A 22,004-nucleotide genomic window follows, 5' to 3' on the forward strand; every position below is an offset into this window, starting at 1 on the left:
TACATTTGTTTTTTGCTTTTCTGCAGGAGATACAATTTCATCAAAATTGGAACTTTTCTATGGGAACAAAATGATTTTTTAAAAATGAAATTTTGTTTCAGCCACTGCTGAGGTCCCGTTTGGGCCCTGCTGAGTAGATACAGATGCAGAATGTTTCTTTGTTTCCTGAGAACTCTGATGACTGAAGTTAAAAGGGAAGGACAGGTTTTTTAAAAAGATTAATTTCAGGTCAGTAAAAGCCAAAAGACTAGCACCTCATTTTGTGAATTATTTCTAAAATATGCCTTCATCCTGTTTTGTATTGAAAATAGACTTCGAAGCACTGGAGGTTTTATCTGCAAGTAATGCCAAATTTTCAACAGCTCTAAGAATGCTGAAGCTGTTACCAGCTTTTAATTTTGTGTATCTATCTGGGTTTTGTTTGTCTGGATGCACTACAAAGTTGCCCAGGTTTAAACAAACTGATTTTGTGTGCACTTGTGCAAAGTCTGCTGTGTCCCAAGTTTAGTGTGACCTAGCTTAAATCAGTAATAGCTAAATCTAGTGTATTTGCCTGAGCAAACCTCATTGTTCTTTGTCTTGTTCTTTTCTTGTGCAGTGGGAGCCACCTCCTGCAGCCCCCCCATAAGCTGCACCTTGAGAATCCAACTGAAGGGGTTCCCACAGGAGAGGCTGGCTGCTGTCAGCAGAATCATTAAGTCCCTCACTTGTTCCACATAGTGTGTATATAGTCTTCAGCTCCCAACTCAGGACTATGGGATCCTTTATAGCAGGAAGCAAACTACCTAAAATGCAAATAATACAACGGTTGCATCCAGTTAGGAGCCTAGCCCCCTAGACTGCAAATGTAATGCTGCTTTCAGCCATCTCTGCACACTACCGTTTGCCTTAGGTTACCACGTTACCTTCTGGTAATGCTACTGTTTCTTGGTGTTAATTTCATTAAGCTCATGTTCTTCCAGCATCTAAAGCCAACACCCATCCAACCCTCACCTTGAGGTACCTGGATTACAAAACCTGGCAGAGAGGGCCAAAAATACTCCAAAGGTTGCTATTTTGACCAAAATTGCTTCCCTCTACAACTCCTTGGAGCACTGCTCTTGCCTCAATTCTGCAGTTTCCTCCCTGCTACGGGTCACCGCACCACATCTTCCTTCTTTCCCTTCATGGGCTCTGTAGCAGTGATTGGTTTGGTGGGGTTTTTTTTTCCCTCTGCAGCTGTGCTGTGTCTTAGTGATGAGCACTATTGGAAACTGCTGCAGAGTAAGGTCTGAATCCATATGTTTTAGCTCGGTAGGTTGAGCCAGTTCTAAGAAAGCACGATCTCCCTGCAATTACAGCTCATCCATAGCTCCAATACTATAGGGTGAGAAACATTCATCATACTGTCTTCTGCTGTTCCAGGTGCTAAGAAGGGAGGCCAATGTAGCTGGTGTGTATCAGCCTAGGAGGTGATTGATGGTCCTGCCTACTTCCTTTGCTTTCTGCCTTCTTACCATCTTGCCCCTTAACTTAGTTTCTCGCTTAGTTACAGAGAGCACCGGGAGAGGAGAGATGTTGTGGGGCGCTCTCAGCAGGAAAGGATAATTTTTTTGATAATTTGGCTCTGAAGCAAAGGCCCAATTCTCCCTCTCTGTTCTTGTCCATCCTCTCCTTCTTATACGCAATAATTAGATTTTAAAAATGCAGACAGAATCCTGCACCCCTTGCTGCTTTATTCAGACTCAGCCGCCATGTTAAAGCTACAGGTTCATTTACTTTTGGTTAGAGTTTTTGAATTTGGTAAAAATCAAGAACTCTTCCAGAAGCCTGACTTGAAGCAAGCAGCATTTAAGGCTAGTAAAAACATGACGTAGCCTTCCCTTGATTTCAGAGGATGGCGGTGGCAGAGCAGATGCTAGCTCTAAGGTTTTGCCTCCCTGCACAGCATGTGTGTGTGCAATGTCTAGTTGTTTGGTGTGCACCTACTCCCCAGTACGGGCACTGAGGATTCAGATGCAGGAACCTGGCCAGACTACATAACCACATCCCCTGGCTGTGGCCGCACAGCAAGCACTTTATGAGCACTAGGCAGGAATCGAGCTCCACACCTAGGCAGATGCTGCTTCTCTGCAGCCCTACAGATCCGTGTGCCTTCACAGTAACGGGCCTGGCCAGTCAAACACCATCTGGGACTGGCTGGACAGATCTGACCACAGGACAGTGGAGAGGGCAGCATCACCAGATGTCATGTATCGGCCTCTCAGGCAACTGTAAAATGTGCAGAACTAAGCTCTGGGTTTCTAGTCTTGTCACCAGAGGCTCTTGCTACCCCACCGCCTGGCAGCAGCCTCCTGCCAACTCCAGCTGGTCCCCTTGCCACAATAGCAGTCAAAGGCCAGCCAGGGAAGATTGCACAACCAGGCCTTGATCTGTATTTTCCACTGCTCGGCCAGCAAACCCCTCCTTTTTTCCAGCACAGCTGTTTTCCATCTCTGCTCAGGAAACATGCCCTGTTTTTGATTCCTGGGTCTTGCTTTATGAAGCAATCATGGGCAGGCTGTCTGGGTGGAACGGGTCACAAAGTGGCTGTGGGATAACTCTGGATTCTGAAAACCAACACAGAACAAAGGGGAGCTTTGCCAAGGCTCAGGTGAGCCTGGGGTCAGCACACAGACAGGCTACTGACGCAAGCACGAACGCAGGGTTTTCTTTCTCTAGGCCATGCTGTTTGAAATGCCCCCTCCCTTTTCCTCTCCTGCCTGTTTGCCACAGCCTTTTCCTTGCTAGATCCACATTTCAGTAACAACAGCGGGTGCATGGGTGATGGTGTCACTTTTTTGCTACATCTTACTCATGCAAAACTCCTAGATCAAGGTGGCTGTCTCTTCTTAAGCCACCAGCCTTGTACAGCTAGGTTAATAAGCTGCCAGTTTGTCCCCTTCTAGGCATTTTGGTTGATGGTATCATGACACGCAGCTGTGGCTTGGTAACTGGTAGCCCTGCCATTAAAGACACTTAGCTCATGGCTCAAGCAGAGGATGGTGGGGTGGCAGACAGTGGGTGGAGGCCCAGGATGAAGCACAGAGCTGGATGTGCTCCCCTCAGAAACACCAGCAGCCAGAAACACCCTGGCATTGTGTGACCAGCAGGTCGAGGGAGGTGATTCTTCCCCTCTACTCCACTCTTGGGAAGACCTTCCCTTGAGTACTGTGTCCAACTCTGGGGTCCCCAGTACAAGACAGACATGGACCTGTTGGAGTGAGTCCAGAGGAGGCCACAAAGATGATCAGAGGGCTGGAGCACCTCTCCTATGGAGACAAGCTGAGAGAGTTGGGATTGTTCAGCCTGGAGAAGAGAAGGCTCCAAGGAGACCTTATAGCAGCCTTCCAGTACCTAAAGCAGCCTACAGGAAAGCTGGAGAGGGGCATTTTACAAGGGCAGGTAGTGACAGGACAAGGGGTAATGGCCTTAAGCTGGAGGATGGGAGATTCAGATCAGGTTTTAGGAAGAAATTCTTTACTGTAAGGATAGTGGGGCACTGGAACAGGTTGCCCAGAGAAGCTGTGGATGCCCCATCCCTGGAAGTGTTCAAGGCCAGGTTGGATGGGGCTTTGGGCAACCTGGTGTAGTGGGGGGTGTCCCTGCCCATGGCAGGGGGGCTGGAACTAGATGATCTTTAAGGTCCCTTCCAACCCAAACCATTCTATGATTGCACTTACTGGCTCTCTCCCCAAAACACTGGAAATTAGCTAGCTTCCTCAAGAGTTAAGGCATTAATGTTAACACCATCTATATTAACTAAAAATAGTATGTGTCCAAAAAGGGCTGTGTTACAGCTGTTACAGGAGTCATACCTTGGCTTTTCTAAGTCCTTTACATGTGAAGTGTGGTCCTCTACAACAAAGGCCTATAAAGTGTTTTTAGGCTGGAATGGGTAGAAGGGGCAGCTATGATGTGGAGCTCACAAAGATGTGCTCTGGAGTAGGCTCTGAGATCACCAATAGCAGACCAAATGGTGGAGGAGGCTGATTGCTTTTTCTCTTTTTTTCCAAGAGGAGCAGAGCTAAAAACCAGCTGGGCACCATCAACAAACTGCCTGGCTCTGCATCTAGGTCGCGACAACACACGGAAAAAGAGAATGGAAGCACAGTTCCGCCTCCTTTTCTTTTACAAATTTACACTTGATCAGTTCCTGACCACTCTAACTAGTTTAAAAGTGTCCATACAAAGGACTTAGTGCCATAAGAGGAAGGATTAAAAAATCACTTAATTGAATCATTGCTGTCATCACAGTCTGCAGCAGCAGCAGCAGCCAACATGTGGGCAGCAACTAGGGAATGTTCAGCTATAGCTACTTCTTTGCTTTTAGTGGGAGACTTTGTTTCAGGGTGCAGGTGGGAACTGGAGGATGGGAAGGGAAGGAAAGCAAGCAGGCCCAGATGTCTCTAGCGGTGCATTGCATTCCTGCCCAACAGACAGATGTAGCCTGCTCTTCCAGTTTCCGGTCTCTTCTGAGCAGAGAATGCCACTCACGCCAGATTGTGCAACAGCAGTTTAGGAAGTGTACAAACACTGGCAGGAGGGAGATATGTCAGTCCTTGGTGGAAACTCTGACCTAGCCTGGCTTCAAGGCACTGATCGCAGTGGTGAGGTGTATATATGCAAGGGCTTGTCGCACACTCACAGCGCACTCTACCCTTCCTGACAAGGTCTGTCAGGCTCCTTCTGTGCTTTGCTATAATATAACAAGAGCGCTATGAGCGCTTTGTCCCGTCTCTTTCCTTTGAAGGCAGCAAAGGTGAGAGGGATCTCTGTTATTTTTAGAGAGCATTTAGCTTAAACTCTTGAACTCCTTACAAGATGGGTACCTTCCAAACCTCCTGACCACTGTGAACACTTTCTACAGAGGCATATTAACTTCCCTTGATTTGGTTGGAGTGCCTGCCTACTCTCATTACACTTTTGCCCTGCAAAGTACTGTTCTGCAAACTATTATACTACAGAGACCTGTGACCACAAAGTCCAGACCAGGTCCACAGCAAAACTATAATACAAGTAAAACAACAATTTTCAGATGGATCACCCTTTCTGTCAGCGTCATGTAGCCCAATGCATGGTCTGTGGGGCACATCCTCCCAGTAGCATGGCCCTTTCACACCCTAGGAACCAGTGAAGCAACATTCTTGAGCAACAAAGGGAAGCATGACACAGTGGCACATAAAATTAACTTGTTAAACTTCTTTGACTGCCATGTTCTTTCTGCTGGGCTCTGATTTAACCTTATCTCCAATGCCACTACCTTGCTTTTAGCTTAATCCCCATTTTGTTAAGTCATTTTTACAGTTTCATTTCTTTTGCATGAGGCACAGTTAAAGAAGCTTAGGGAAAAGACAGGCTTGCTTTGTTTTGATGCCAAAGGTAATTTTTTTTACTTTCTTTTTTTCCCTTTTCAGGTTTTTTAGTCTAAACAAGAGATGACATACCTTTTGAAAAGCAGCTTTCTTGAGGTGGCTTCTGCCTTGAAAACATATGCACCTGGAAATTCCAGTGCTTGAGAGGAGCTGTAGAAGATCAGTGTATAAATGTTCTTGCTGCACTTGGGGAGCTAGAAGATAGGCTGGATTCCATGCTCAGTGGTTCCAGTCTTCCCTAGAAATGTCAATACAGAAAGCATCAGCACTGAAACCTAAGAGCAGACTAAAAGATGAGGCTTCTTTCCCTTTAACGAGATCTCTTGAACAGCCTTCCTCGACATCCCAGTGGAGTTCACTCTACTGAGATATTCAGAAAGGCAATGCTTTGACAACCTGATACCAGTATAGGTAAGAGATCTTTTAATACTGCAAGAACAACAGTGCCAGAAGCACAAAGCAAAGCTTCTCCAAGCCTTCTTAACAAATAGACCTAGTCCTAAAAGTTTCTGTATTGGCTGGTTCTACCTGCCTCATTAAGCCTGGAGAAAGGATAGAATTAAAGTGCATTTATTTTATATGAAGCAAAGCCTGGCACACTGTCTGCTGCTGGAGACTACTAAGTTCTTCAGACAGCCTTGAGGTGCTTGAAGGGAGGACCTGTGAACACATAGAAAAATATGCACGAGCAAACTATGAAGCCTGTTACAAAAGCCAGAGAGATTTAAGCTGTGCTGGCCTTCAAAGGAGCCTGTTCTGAGCAGAATTAGGAAACAACCACGACTGCCCATGTCACTTAAGCTGGTAGATCTGAACATGTATTAACCATGCAGTGGGAGGGAAAATTTCAGAAAGGGTCCTTTACATCCACAAGCCTTTGATCATTCATTTAGCCTTTTGTTCCTTGGTACCTGCTACAGCCAAAGCACTCCATCAGGCAGCTGAGGGGATGGCTGTTTTAGAAGTGTGCATAGCAATAAGGAGAGTTAGCAAAGCTATGTCAGGTTGCTCTAGACCTTATCCAGTTGAGTTCTGAAAATCTCCAAGGATGGAGCTTTCATACACTTGCTGGGCTACCTGTTCCAGTGCTTAAAAGCTACTCTCACTGTGAAATCTCTTTCCATATATCCAATTGGATAGGTAATTCAGTGAGCTGAGGGGTTTGTCTAAAATGCCAGCATTATACTTTCCTCCCTAACTTGATGTGTGGAGGCTCCAGACCCAAAATCACAGTGACAGCACTATAAAGGGAGCCTGCAATGTAATTATGTATGGGCACACAGGCTGGAGGGGACCTGGGGTCCGGAGATGACAAAAGACATGGTAACTGGCTAGGCCTTGTCTTTGCTTCTCAAGGCCTGTGCCAACTGTGCTGCCAACCATGTGTGCTGTGCACATTAGGTAATGGTCTGGAAAAGCCTTCCCTCTAGAGGCATGTTCTGTGTTCGTGGTCTTTGCAGCTATACATCCAGCCAGCTCTCCTTCCTCTTCCTTAGCTTTGTGAGCCTGGGACTGTGGAGGAGTCAGCCCATGTAAGGGCTGCAAGGAGTGGTCACCCTCTTGTTCAACTCTTCAGCTTGTTGAGGAGTTGCGCTGTGCAATGCTGAAGGCAGAAGCAGGGCACAGATCCTCAGCAAGTGTGGTACGACAGAGTGAGAGAGGCCCTGAGGAGATCCATAATGCTGAAAGCAACAGATGCCCCTCTTTGTCTTTTAGGGCTACAGAGCCACTGAGTCTCAGTGACTTTATTTGCTTTTACAATTTAAGTTACAGGGAAATCTATATTTAGAAAGTGGCAACAGGAGAAATTCAGCTAGTGCCACCATATCTGCATCCACTCTGCCTTGCTTTCCTCTGACAAATGGGTGAAGGGAGAGGCCAGGGACTGGACATGCATTCAGTTTATTCTCCTGGCTTTGAAAGGCTTAGTTATAGTAGGGCTGAGAGCCAAATGCAAACTCTGTCTTGAGCCGTTTCTTCTCCTCCCCCACTAAAGAATGATCTTTAAGCTCCGGACCCTCATCTCCACCCAAAATGACTGCCCTGATTTATTTTATGCTTTTTTGTTGTTTCCTTTTAAATCACTCCTAAGCTAAGCGTTTGTTTGCCAAGTTTTCAGCCTGGAGCAAATTTTTACAGTCGAATTATAACCTCCTCTGCTTCCCCTTGAAAAAGAGGTGTTTTTCTGGATATGCTGCTGTCCCACCCATTACTCACCTTGCTGCTAGGAGGCAGGGCAGATGGCAAGCTTTTTAAATATCAGCATCTCCAAGTTCAGCGTCGCAGGCATGGGTACACATCTGGTTAAACTATTTCCCTCATATCTTGGCTCAAAATCCTTGGCTGAGACATCTCATGGCAGTAGACGTGTCCAGGGAGCTGAGAGGGCGGGAATAAAGGAGACAAAGTGGTTAGGTTTCTCAGAAAGGGAATGGATGTGGGCTGGAATATAAAGAAATGCCAGGACTGGAGAGTCTGCTCTCTCAGCACGTTACAGGGTTTTGACTCTTCAGGGCAGTATGATGCTAACACACACTTGAGAAGCCCCCTCCGAAGTACAGGCTGCAAAAAGCAGAAGACAGCTGAGGCCAGTGCCTTCCACTGAAGGGACAAATGGGAAATGGTCTGAAAGGGTACTATGACCTGGAGCCTCAGAGGGACTTGGACGCTTCCTCAGGGATTTTGGTTTTCCTGCTTAGAACCCAGTGAAAGCCTGAAAATCCCTGCTCAGCTGCCAGTGAATTTCAAACACTGATTTTGAAACCAGGAAGGTTCTGGAGAAGATGTTTCGAAGCAAGCAGCTTCATCTCCCAACCATCTGCTTTACCAGTGGGATCCAGTCCCTTGCGCTTACTCAGAGCATGCCCAAAAATGTTATCTGTGGTCTGTGATGGAGCGCTGGAATTGGGGAATTCCCTGTGGATGTGTCAGATTAGGACTGAAAGTCCTTCACTGGATTAGAGATGTTTCTTGTACAGGAACTGATGTCCAAATTACTCTGTATTATGACCTTTTATTATTTTTACCAACTTATTTCCCCTTCTTCCACACAATCAGTTAACAAGCAGAAGTTGCCTCTCTCAACTCCAGGCAGATTGCCTGCCTTTCCACCACACTCCCTCTCCTAAAGAACTGCTCCACGCTAGGAGCCACCGTTGTGTATAACGACATTTTTACACATGCTGGCATTGGGAGCAAGTTATACGATTGGTCGGCTTTAAACCACTCAGTGCACGGCTCTTCTAGAAAGGCTATTGAATGGGAAGGAGAACATCTAGCATTCAGCACAACAGAAAGTCCAATTCTGGTATTGAGCTTCTCTGCAAAGGGGGGAGCTGGACCCAGGACTAGCTCTGAACTTGGTGACATCATCAGATGTGGAAAGCCACACAAGATGGTGCATCTCACGTTCCTGTAGGAGCCTCTTCCTACAGGTAAGCTCTCAGGTGCATATTAACTCCCACTGTCCAGGGAGTCACAGAAACTGAGGACAGAAAGGGACCTTCTGGTCCATCCATCTGCTTGCTCCAAGGCAGGTCAAGCTCGGCCTGCCATCCTTGACTGAAATTTTTATATTCTGTTTTAAATACTTCCTTCATAGACCCCATGGCCATGTTTGCACTTTATTCTAGAACTTCATTAACTTTACTGCTATAAAGATTTTTTTCCTAATATCTTGCTGTAGTTAAAAACCTTGACATTTTGTCCTATATGTCCTGAATATAGAGAACAAATTATATCCATTCTCCTTGTATTACTTGTATTGCCCCTCCAGCCCTTTACTACTTCATGATGTTTTCACCCTTCTCCTTCATTCTTCTTGTTTAGGAGCCTCAGGCTCTCTCAGCTCTCCTCTAGAACTTCTCATACCTTAAGGTAAATACGAAGCTTGCTATCTTAGAAGAGAATGGCATAGTCCCACACTTTGGGGCAGGGACTGAAGTGTAGCTTCATGGCAGATTGTATCAAATAATTGAGCCAGCTTAAAAATTTCTTCTCTCCACTGGCTTTCCTGTGGTACTACAGTTCACCCTTTTCCCCAGTTGTGATTATCAATGAGTCTGCAGGCTATGTTCCAGCACAGCTGGAAAAAAAACCAACTTCATTTAAAAAAAAAAAAAAAAAAAAGGAGAGCTGTTTTTAACTGGGATATTTCCAGGGATCTGTGAGAACTTCTGAAGCTAGTTTCACCTCCCAAGGTGGCTTATCATAACTACCCTCTAACAAGTATTTTGCAAGTATAGTTACAGAATCACAGAATTGCTGAGGTTGGAGGTACCTCTGGAGATCATCTAGTCCAACCCCCTTGCTCAAGGCAGAGTCAACTACAGCAGGTTGCCCAGGACATGTCCAGTTGGGTTTTGAATCATCTCTGAGGAAGGAGACTCCACAACCTCTCTGGGCAACTCATTCCTATGTTCAAACACCCTTACAGTAGAAATCAGTAAGAAGAGTCTGGCTCTGTCCTCTTTATTTCCTCCCACCAAGTATTTACACACATCAGCTAATCATATCCAACTCCAAAAACTTGCTCTTTTCTCTCCTGCACACCTCCTTCTCCCGTTACAACTTGCTTTGGTCAGTGAAGCAAATTCCAGTTTTAGGGAGATGCCAGGGTGATACACAGAGCTAACAACCGCTCAAGTGAGCCCAAGTGTTTGTTTGCTCCTGGTCTGATCATATCTACATGACCAAAGCTTGTTGTACTTCACAGTGACGAAGAAACAAGGATGCAGGTACCATAGGTATCAAGGCCAGCATCAGAAGACAAGGATGAAGAACTGCTCTACTCATCTTCTGTATCAGACTCTTAACATTCACTAAAAAAAGCCACCACCATCATATCTAGAAGTCTGCAGGATGATAAATACTTAAAAGCCCTGAATCTGCAGGCAGCCTAGGAAGCATGAAGAGCTGCCACTTATCTCAACATACGATAATGAAGAACCACAGTTCTGGAAAGGGTAGGAAAGGATAAGAGAGCAGCAGCCCAGTATCTTTCCCAAAATGCTGGATTTCTTACTCTGCCTCTAAACTACTATCCTGGCTTTTCCAGGGAAGGAGTATGGTAGGGTGGAAACAGAGAAAGAAATTCTGCTCCTCCCTCCACTCTCAGTGGTGTGCCTAGATCCCAAATTGCACTAATTTGACCTTGCCAGACTTTTCAAGGAAACAATTACATGGGTCTCTGCCCTTGGGACTTTACATTCAAAGTCTCCAACCTTTCGGCACTTGCTTGGCTTATAGCTGCTCATATCAACACGCTATGACTGAGTTACAGGCAAAGAGGAAAAGGCTGGGACACGCATACTCTTGCAAGGGTTGTCAGAGAGCAGAAGACAATCACAAACGTTTCCCTCTGCACCAGGTGAAAAACTTTACAAACCACGGACACTTGCAACCTTCCCTCTTTTCTAAAGCATGATTTTCCCCTGGAATATTTGTCTTTCCTACATTTCCCTTCAGTAATGATCTAATCAGGTAGAATTCTTCTGCTACTAACCAGATGAGCAGGGGAGCACTTTGTGGTTAATATTATCAATGGGGATGTCAGGAAGGCTTTGACAGGATTACCCTTGGAATTTGTCATTTATTAACTAGGCCATTAGCTAAAATGGCACAGCTGGGGTGGGGCTGTTTTTCCTTTGCACATGGGAGATGGCTTGTTCGAGGGTGGGGAGGCTGAGGGTGGTGGAGTTCTGTCTCCATCTGATTCAGAGATCTTGAACAGCTGCCCTGGCAGCCCTAAGGTATCTCTCCCCATCTGTGCGTCTTTCTTTGCTTTCATCATCTCTTCACATTATTGGGAAACCATCACAAACCAAGCTGCAGACTGAGCTAGCAAAGCTTGCACCACCAAGCGTAGGCTTGTGGTCCTGTCCCAGGGAGGACAGGAATGAAAACCCGCTGTTACAGGCTGTTCTGCTATTGGAGGCCAGAGATAAACACTCCAAGCCCCTAGCCCAGGGCACCAGCAAGGAGAAACTGGGTTTACAAATAGAGGCATATTAGACTTGCAGAAGCAGCTGGGATACAAAGTAGGCAGACACAAAAACTATGGCCAAGTGAGGGAAACAAAACAAAAAATTTGTTTTCTCTCCTTGAAATTTAGCACTGCTGTTTGCCTAACACAGACAGATGGATAAACATGGTCAGGTAATGGAAGAATACAATCAAACATTAGAAAGGAAACAAATGTAAAAATATAGCTGCTACACCCTTCCCTTCCAAGCAGGTATCTGTCCCAAATCCCAGAGGCGCATCATTTGGTGTGCTCCAAACAACTTTACATGGGCTATTGCCGGAGGAAAGTTTTGCAAACTTCAGTCTCAAAGATCATTGCACCAGAGAAGAGACAGGCAGAGGCACCCAGCACCAAAAGTGCCGTGAACCAAAGGGCGAAAGAGTGAAAGAAACTCCTTTAACACACTGCAGAACATGTCTTTATTCATTCCTTATGCGGGCAGGAGCAGGGAAATAAAATAAGACCTCTATTCAGTGCTATTTTTCTCGGTAGCACATCTCAGGAAAGATGTCAGGGATTCTCTCTGCACTGCCAGTTCTGCAGGATGAATCCCATACGATGGCACTGGTTTCCTTGCAGGAAAGGGGTCTCTAATTTTCAGGGATCAGTGGAGCACAGGGTTCCAGAGCAGGGATTGTGGGGAGAGGACAACAGGTGCTCCTCAGGGCAGATGTGAGTCAGAGTCTGGGGAGTCTAAGGTGACTGTAGTCCCAACAGCAGCCACGCTTGAAAGCTGCCTCTAAATAGCATCTCCTCCCACCACTGCCAGAGACAAAACCTGTGGCTGGATGGAACCAGCCCACTGGTGTGGCCCAGCAGGGCAATTTTTACATTCTTACAAACCCCAGCATCACAAAGGCATTGATGGAGAGCTTTTAGCATCTCTCAAAATTACCTGTCACTGCATTCAGACACCCTACAGCATTTATTTGTCCTGAGTAAGTCAGCAGGGTAACTGACCTCAGCATGGAGCAGAACTGGGCCCTTGCAGAGCGTTCAGACAGGGGAAAGAAATGTTGCTCTTCTCAGAGCACTGAATATAGAAAGGCAAAACCCGGTGCTTGTTTCTAAATCCTGTCCTGCCTGGATTAGCAGGAATTAGCACTAGAATCCAAAATGCTGCAGGAACAAAAGCACATCCAACCCATACAGTCTGCTCTGCTTCGATACACACAGAGAACATATTTATGTAATTGCATCCACTCTCACTTGAAATGTGCACTTATGCATAGAAAGGCCTGCAAAAGGCGGCCCTTGAAATTTATAAAATGGATTTCCTAGATCATAAACCAAGATCTTGCATCAGCCCTTTACCATTTATTCAGCACGAATAGAATTAACTGAAAATTCAACAGCTACTCCATAACTTCTCACATTGCCTATGGAAAAACCTATCAACTCATGTCTCAAAGTCCAGGTGTGAAATTCCTATTTCTCAATTTGTTCCAGCAATTGCTCTGATGAGGGAACATCCCAGAAAAGGTCTTTTTTCACCAGGTACTTTGCAGAAGTCTGGCTTCTGAACCCAAACTCCCTATACCAATGTCATCTTCTTCACCTTAAGCAGATCACTTAGTCTTAATTTAGAAGGAAGGCTATGGGTTCTCCTTGAGGCAGCTTGCTCCAAAGAGGTCCACCCAAAAGACAAATTAAAAGCCCCCAAAAAGTCAACATAAAATAGAGACTGAACCTAGCAAAACTGCTGCTGATATTCAGGAGCAGAAACCACATGCCTCTTGCCTGAACAATTTCCAAACCATAAATGATGTTTAATGTGGAAAAAGTCATAAATGTACAAAAGTTACTTCTAAACCCAAAAACACAGGGTTTCTTACTTACAGCTTTGATGAATGAAGTGTTTTGTATTCTGGCGTCACGCTTGGCACTCTAAAGAACCTTTCTGCTAGGTGGAAATTAATGGCACTGCACGTCAGCATGTCCACTGGCTTTGCAGCAGGCTGGAGAGTGCCCTTCAAGATTCTAACACAGGCTATTTCTGTTGACTGCTCAGCAAGATGGAATATGTTCTCCTTCCACCAGTGGTATATCACAAGAAAGGGTTAAACAATACTAAAAGGACTTTAAGTGTTGCTTTTGTGCTCTCAGTTTTTACCTGTCTTTCAGCTATGCATTCTCTACTGTCCAATTCAGCAAGAGACAATGCGTGAATAAATCATGCACAAAGCAGAAGAGGCTCACATAAAGCAAAGCAGATTAAGGTATTTCAAAAGGACACAGGAAATGATGCTCTAGTCTCCTCTCTGTTGCTGTTTATTTGCAGACATTTCCAAGTGTGTTCCAAAACTATATTTAAAATTAAGCTTTTAAAGTAAACAGTTTGCACTGGGCGCCAAGATTGCTTTAATGCCAAAATAGAAAACTGTCTGTCTGGCACATGCATCACTTTCCAAGCAGGAAATTCAACAAAGCATTTAATACAACAGACATCATTTGATAGTCTCAACTAAGACGCCCACTTGGCACTGGCAGTAACCAGTCTTCCATCAACTGCATCCAAGAATGATGCTTGCCTGACTTGTTATCATGCAAAACTTTAATGGGAGTATCTTCCTCTTTTGAAGTCCGTTGGAACTGGAAACGTAGGCTGAAAACGCCTGGTAGACAACCATGCAGAACATCTGAGAACCACCCTTCCGGGATGGAAGCAGACAGAATAACATCAGAAAGCAGAGCTTCCTGGCCTTTTCTGTACTGTGAGTCACCTCATCTACACACAGTGCTGGGGAATCCCTATGGGAGCTACGGCCATGGGGAACACAGGGAAGCAAAGCTAGTAACTATTTTATATATTTATTTCAGTAGCTGGAACAGGTCAGCAAGCTTGTAGCTGCCCTGTCAGCTCTCTGAAGGCAACTAGTGGCTAGTCAGCAGGCCACAGTTTTGAGTGCTGCTATATGAGCTGTTTTCTCTTCTACCCACCGCTAGTTACTTTTCACATTATGTAATCCCAAACTTCTGTACAAGGATCTTTTTCTCTTCCTGCATCAGTGAGAGGCATGGAATCTTCACCTGATGTGAGAGAGAGCTATGTTAACTCCTTCACTTACAAAACGCAGTGTCACTTAGAAAAAGCTGTGATGGGTAGTGTAAAAGCTGCTACAAACATACACATATCTTTGCTTATAAACATGTATGACACCAGATCCTCAGGACAAACAGTCTTACTATTAACATTTGAAGACTCACAGTTTTCCTAGGCAAAGGTGGTCTGTTGAAAGAAATTCATAATTGAAAATATTGCATCACTGTATGATTTGTTTAAGCACACTCCTCGGCAATCTTCTGAAGCCTTGCCCCTACTCAGAGCAAAGGTATGCTACCTACCAATGGATCTTTTTGAGCAGGTCCTGATAGTTGTTTTCATCACTTCTAACAACCAGTGACTCAGTTTTCCTTTTTTCCTCCCGCACCTCACTCAGTGAATTAAACAGGCTGTCAATGGCTCAAGGCCAAGTCTGGCCCTCTCACTCTGACAGCACACTTTAATTTTGCTGTTCAAGCACTTCTTCCGGGACAGGTGCCCAGTAAGTGCTTTAGAAACCAGTGTTTACTATTCACGAGAGGAAGAATTTCAGGAAAATACCATCATAACATCCATGACGGGATTTTTTAATCATTCTTGTTACAGCCATGCACTTTTGGCATGCCAGCCTTCTGAAACGTGCCTCTTTTGGGGTCCAACCCACTCTAGGTTGCAGTTTTCTGTGCACCTGGAGTGAACATTGCCTCGGGTCTGGTAGCATCCAGATCTGTGGCAGTGTTCTCCCTGGGAGACTGGGAAGCAGTGATTAACAGGCTCCTTAAAGCCAAGTAGTTAGAACTAAAGTATGTCAGAGGAAATATATTCCTTAACTGACCTACTGCAGCATACCTGGTCTTTCCTTAAGGCTGGAACTGGAAAAATCCAAATCCTTTGCATCTCAGCAGACACCTAATTCCTGAACAGGCAACAGAGTCGAGTGTCCCCCCTAACAGTTCATGAGTTCCCTCTCTTTCACTATCAGTATATTTTGATATTTGACTTCTAACAAGTTTTCTCCCCAATATACGCAACTTCTACATCATATTAGTGGCTGGTGCAGCTAGGTCAGAGTCTGTACGCACAGCTAAGTGTCACATACCAGATGCAGAATCAATTAGCTTGAGTTCCACATGAATGAGGCAGCATTCTTCATCAGTGGTAGCTTTGTTTTACTCTCTTGCTCATTACTGAATGCTGTTCCTGCTTCTTACCCATTTGTGTGCTGATGTCTTCAGAGCTTCTGTACAGCCCGCAGCAATCCAGGCATTGCTCCCATGCTCCATCCTGGTGCATGCTTGCTTATAATTACCTTTCCTGGATTTCCTAAGCTTTTCCCAAAAGGCTGAGGCACTTTTTCCTCTTTGCTTTTTCTCAGCTACTATATGTGTTTTCCTCACACCTATTCAAAATTCACCACCATAACAATCCAATGTGCCACCACTGTCTGTGTCAGAACAATCTGGGAGCAGCCATTCCTGGAGCTGCTATGGAAACTCAAGCATTGCTGAAGGAGTTTTCTGGGCAACTTGCAGCTCCTCACCTGCAGCCTGGGGCACACCACCTGAAGCTGCTATCACCATGCCCTGTTTCCTGTCTCATTAAAGGCATAAAGTAAATTGCAATCCTTTATTCCAGCATGGAGCATAGAAGTATCCTCAATAATTTTTTTATTTTTTTTTAATATGCTTATTTCTTTTGGAGTCTACTTCCAAACTTGATTTAAAAAAATAGTTAGGAATGAAGAATGCAATGGTACATTATTCAAATGGATGAAGATCCTCACAACTGCAATGCTGCACCCTCTTTCTCACCTAAATTTACTGAGCTTCAGCTTTTAACCACTAAATACTAACACATTTTTTCCCCTAGTTGGACAACTCCATTATCAAAGCTGTACTCTCTGAACAAGTACCAAGAGATTACAGTAACACCATTCTTTTCAGTAAATTAAACATATTGTTAAATGGGGTGCTAAAATTGATTCTGAGTTATCAAATACAGAACTCTCCAGCTCAAAACACATAAACCAAGGGACAAGTGTTGATACAGCTTTGAGTCATTGGAATCATTGGGATTATTTCCACCAGCATTGGTGAGAGCACAGCCAGGCTATAAGGCAACAGACACTCCGGAACCCCAAACTCCTCTAAAGGAAAGTCCTCAGACCAGGCTTGAAGTTTTCTAGTGAACAGACACAAAAGTTTGTCCTGTTGCCACACAGACTTTGTTTGGTGACTAAGTATGCCTGAGTATCTTGTTAACATGCCCTATGATCTTGAAAGCTGACCCTTTGCAATAAGAAGTGTGACAAAGAAACAAGCTCTTGAATGGGGAAAAAAAGGGCTGTATGCCCCAAGCACTGTAACCCGAATAAAGGTGCTTTCTAAAGGAACAAAGATGCTTGTACACAGGTGCCTGCTACAATTGCTGATCCTTCAGTCAGTGGGTAAAGCGCAAGACAGCAACACTGTTGGGAACTGGGCAGCATGGGAGTTTGAAGCAAAGAGGCCAGTCTGCTTAGTCTCTTGATTTCACAACAGTTCCTGAAAATTTCTGAGTTCCAGGAGAGCTGCCCAACTTCCTCTGAGCTGCTGCCTCCGAGCTGCATTTGCAACACTGGCGGCCTGTGTATTTCAGGAATGCAAAAAACTGGCACAGTGAGGTCTATCATTCAGCCAAGATGATGTGTTGGGACATGACTGAAGTTAATTAAAAGGAGCTTAAGACAGACAGACAAAAAAAAAAAGAGTTTGCAAGACTTCTTAAAGAGCCAATTAATTATTATTTGTGGCTGCACACGCCAGCTGGGCCACAACATGGAACCTCCCCAGCCCTTACCACTCACCTCACAGGCTTTATACAACGCCAAAGAAAACCCATAAGCAGGTCAGCCTTCAGGAGCTCTGGGCCAAACTCCTTGCACTGGAGCTGGGTAGAACTTTACTGAAATCAGCAGAATGGCATCATTTACACTCACAGATTTATGCTAGGTCTTACGGGTGAACACAGAAGAAATGAATAGTATCTTGGTTGACATGTAAAAAGGCATGGGCTACTGCAGAGCAGGATGACCCAGTGACAATCATCTTTGTGTGCATGGACTGGAAAAGGAAGGACTGGCTCCAACTGGAGTCAGGGTGGGGGAAGAGAGAATAAATATGAATAATTTCATCCTCTCTACTGCACGATAGTGATCATTTTCAGAGCTGCACAGGCACCCACACTAAAAGAAGGATAGTTTCCCAGAACACACTTCCAGACTAGTTTCCTATAAGGAATTCATTGCCTCTTTATCAATTCCCTAAGACTCTAAATTCCTCTAAATCCCCAAAGACTAAATTCCGAGTCTTGAGTCTATGGCACCAAACCCTTCACCCAGGACAGCAGAGCAATGTTCACATGTGAGAGCAACCTCCTTGCTCCCAATTCTTCTATACATTCAGTTAGCACTGTCCCAGATGGACAGCTGAGCAAAGACAAGAGCGGGTCTCACCACAGACTAGCCTGGCTGGGAACGCAGAGCCACGTGCACTGCACAAAGACAGAGCAGTCAGAGCCACCCATGGGCTGAGCAGGCCGTCCGACAGACGCTTACCAAAATTTGCACTTTTCCTACTCAAGAGGAATAGACCCTACTACGCCCTGTTGGTAACCAACAAGTATGTGTAACAGCAGGCTGCAAATTTTAACAAAGGTGACTTTTTACTTTGGCTCCCAGTCATTTCAGTGGCTTATGGTGATTACAGTGTACAAGGCTCCTGTGTGCGTGTGACTGGCATGGCTGCTCCCTGGGCCGGGGCGAGGAGCCTCCTACCGCTGCAGGCCCCACACCTGCTTGCACAGCCCTACCTGCACGTATACCTTGGCAGCCCCTGTGGCATTTGCTGGGGTGGGGGTGGGAAGACCATGGTGTCATTTACACACAGGTTGAGCAAACCAGGTGCAATCAGTTTGGGTTTGGCTGAAGAATCCTCCACCCTTCTCAAGCTATTTAACCCCTGCAGTGCCAAATCTTTATGCATGCCCAAGGCAATGAGAGCAGTAGTCTGCAGAGAAGAAATCTTTAGGTCAATCATCCTTCCCAGATCCCTAAAGGCACCACAGGAAGGACAGGTCATATAAAGATCCATTGCCTAAAGACAGATAGCCAGAGCTCCAGCTACTGTATTCTGAAAATTATTTTATCCAAAGCAATGAAAACACATAGTAAATACCGTAAAACCAATTGTCATCTGAAAATGGTTTCCTTGCCCTGGTGCTACCTGGCCTTGGACAAACTAAAATGATGCTTGAAAACACTTTGAAGAGCACAGCATAGGGACCAACGTGTTGTAGGTGCAATGGACAAGAAGATGGCAACCTACTCACTCCTCTCCACGGCTGCAGTAGCTCTTCTGGTGTTGCCCTGGTGAGAGTGGATGGCCAGCATGGGGAGCCTTAGAAAGGGTTCCCTGCTTCAGCCTTGAGACCAAGTGTTTGGTTACCCACCATGCAGGTTATGTTCAGAAAGTGACCTGAAGGGGCATCTCTTTTCCACAGCTTTGAAAATAAAGCACCTACTGCACACAGCAACATATACACTGGAGCATAAGCAGATAAACTGTGGCACTTCTGAGCAGCACATACCCCAAAAGCAGTCCACACATAGCTCAGATGACTTACAGCAAGAGGGCTGCGGTGGTACAAGGACTGCTGGGCAACCCAAGCCTTCAGTACTGGGAAGCAGTGCAGCAATACCACTGTACCACCCTGCACGTTCACCCCAGCTCCATCCCACAGCAGACAACTGAGACCCATGGTCTGAAAATCACTCCCTCAAACACCCACCTTTTGCTTTCCCACCCACGAAGCTCTCTGGTTAGTAGGGTATACATCTTGTGGCACTCTGACACAGGAAGATTTTGGTATGCAGTTTGTAGGGGCTGGACGATTAGCCATCCCTGAGACCAGGGGTCTGTAAAGTCAGCTAAGGGCTGCTTACTCCCAGTCTGTTATGCTGCTCAAAATTAATACTATCATGACAAAACCTTAAGATGGAAACCCATATGGGAAGTTGCTGACTGCAGATCACTCAGGCTGAGAGGGACATGTTTGAAGAAAGGCCTGGAACAGCAGATTTTATTTGAGTTTCTAGCTCCAGTTGTTCTTCTAACCCTTTCACAAAGGGTTGAAGAAACAGGGGAGGGACTTGGGGGGAACTCCCGACTGAAAGTAGCTTAACACCTTGCTGGATCCTCGCCAAACGCAGTTTCAAATTAACAACTCTAAACCAGCAGGAAAAATGCTTCTCTCAACCCCTGAGGGGTCAGTGCAAGACCCAAGCACAGGCGCAAGGCAGAGCTCAGATCTCACACAAAAAGACAGGGTTGCTCACCTCTCTCGGGGGCTGAAGCCGGGAGAAAGGGGCACTGCTTCCAGGAGGGGACAAAGCCTGCAAACCCCACAACAAAGGCCACTTTTCAGCAGCACATAAAAGAAGGAGGGCCTGGCTCTACCCCTCCAGCCAGACCCCACCCCTCGCAGCGTGGAGGCCTTCGCCCCAGCGCTAGCCAAATCTAATCAAGTCTGACATACAAGACAAGGCGGACAGTCACTTGCCTTAGGCACCTCCCGCCTCTGCTCCTCACCCACAGGCCTCCCCCCCCGCCCCCCCGACCTACACGGGCGCTGCCTTGCTGGAAGAGCTCACACCAGCCAGCCCCACCGCACCATCCCTGCCTCCTGAGGCAGCCTGCCCCTGAGCACGGCTTCTGGCCGTCACCTACCTCTGGTCAGGCCCCTCGGAGGATAAGGTGAACCCCCTTCCTCCCACCAACCTGGAGGGTCCCTGGGACCTTTGCTGCACCAATGCAATAGCTCTGCTCATGTGGGGAGAGAGATGGCCTGTGGCCCTGCAGTAGTGGGGCATGAGCTCTTCCCTGCTTGCACCCACAACTGAGGTTCCTTTTCCCTGACACCCTACATACCAGCCCCCATCAGGGGGTGCTACGTACATGGGGGAGTCTTTGCCCCTCAGTCCTTACAGTTTAAAGCACAGCCCAGTATTGATTAAAGTACAAAGAAACTGGGCCAGATCCTCAACAACACAAATTTCCTTTCAGATAGGAGAAAAAAAAGCTTTAAAAGAGTTCATTTAAGCATTGCTGAGACAAACAAGCAAGTGCTAAAGGTAGAAAGCAGCTCAAAGCAGTCAGACCTGTCTCGTGATAGCAGGGAAGGCTGAATATTTCCTAAAATTGCCCCTCCTGCATTACCTACTCCACTCCTCAGGTCAGGGCTTAGTATGCTCCAGAGCAGGCAAGAATCTAGCAAGGAAAGCTGAATAAGCATTGCTTGAAAGGGAGGAGGCAGGAATTCACCAAAGTGAAGAGGAGGAGAGAGCACAGGCTGTTTTTAGAAGTACTGGCACCACCTTAGTCCGCAGCGGCCAGGAAACTGGTTGGAAGCCCCACAACTTGAGCAAGACACCCAGACCTGGGAGCCAGAAGAGGAAGGGACTTGGCAAAAATTCCCCTGCAAAGCAAGGAATCATTTCTGCAGCAGAATATTCAGCTTGGCCTCGTAGCAAACAAACCCTGCCAGATACCTGATCATGCCACCAGTACATTAGCACTCCGCTCCTCTGCTCTAATATAGCCATGAATCTTCTTCATCTATTCCTATCTTCCATTTGATCTTTTTTAGACAGCTTCCCTCTAACCCCAGTCTTCCTGCACTGCCCTGGGGCCATCACAGTGCTGGCTGCACCAAGAGCAGCCGGTGTCCCATCCCCCTGGCTCCCAGCTGCCCACCCTCATTCTTCTCACACTGCCCTTTGGGCACTGTTATCTCACCCCCTCCTTTGAGAGGCTATGGCTCATAGCACATGGAAGGGTGAAAACCACCACTCTGGCCTTCCTAGGGTTAAAGACACAGAGGCCAAGCATCAAAGACCCAACTCAGGGAAGTTTCGGCATTATGCAGGAAGCTGAGATAACCTGACTGATGCATTGCTAAACTCACTGCTTCAGTTTATCTTTATGCTTCCTCTCTGGGACTAACTGTATGTAGCACACCCAATGGTGCAGTGTGGTATAAAGCACAGCGCAGCTGGAATGTATGCAAGGAAACAGAGCAGATAGGGTAATATTATAGCATGGCATTTATTTTCTTACTTGCTTGCAAAACAGAAGGGGGGAGAGAGAGAGAGACTCAGTACAAGGTCGCCAGAGTGCCTGACACCCACAATACCGCAACGGAGTTAGAATATACCTATCCATAGTGCAGTTGTCTGTGTCAAGGGTTGGTGGTGCCAGCATAAATCTATGGGCAAAGTCCAAGAGGTTTACACCCATGCCAGCTAGAACTTTGAGAAGAGAACAATACCACTTCAAATACATACAGACACCTAAAAGCCACACTGAGCAAATGACAGCCATGTGCTTATTTTCTGAACATGTTCGTCCCTTTTGAAATCATAAAAAATGAAGCAGAACAATTTTAACTGTTAAAGATGTTTTCCAGGGCACAACAATACACCGTATAATTTCTCTTCACTATACTC

General features: G+C 45.9%; 1 long non-coding RNA gene across 1 annotated transcript in view; it reads right to left on the minus strand.

Annotated features, from left to right (window-relative positions):
- LOC142604260 (uncharacterized) overlaps positions 1-22,004 on the minus strand; it is a 93,993-nt gene that overhangs the window by 65,617 nt on the left and 6,372 nt on the right. Inside the window, exons 2-3 of the long non-coding RNA XR_012838138.1 lie at positions 7,611-7,772; positions 5,466-5,631 (exon numbers count right to left, since the gene is read on the minus strand). This is a non-coding gene — a long non-coding RNA (uncharacterized LOC142604260). The remainder of the gene's footprint in view (positions 1-5,465; positions 5,632-7,610; positions 7,773-22,004) is intronic.

Source organism: Balearica regulorum, chromosome 17, assembly GCF_011004875.1.
Source record: "Balearica regulorum gibbericeps isolate bBalReg1 chromosome 17, bBalReg1.pri, whole genome shotgun sequence".
Classification (NCBI taxonomy): domain Eukaryota; kingdom Metazoa; phylum Chordata; class Aves; order Gruiformes; family Gruidae; genus Balearica; species Balearica regulorum.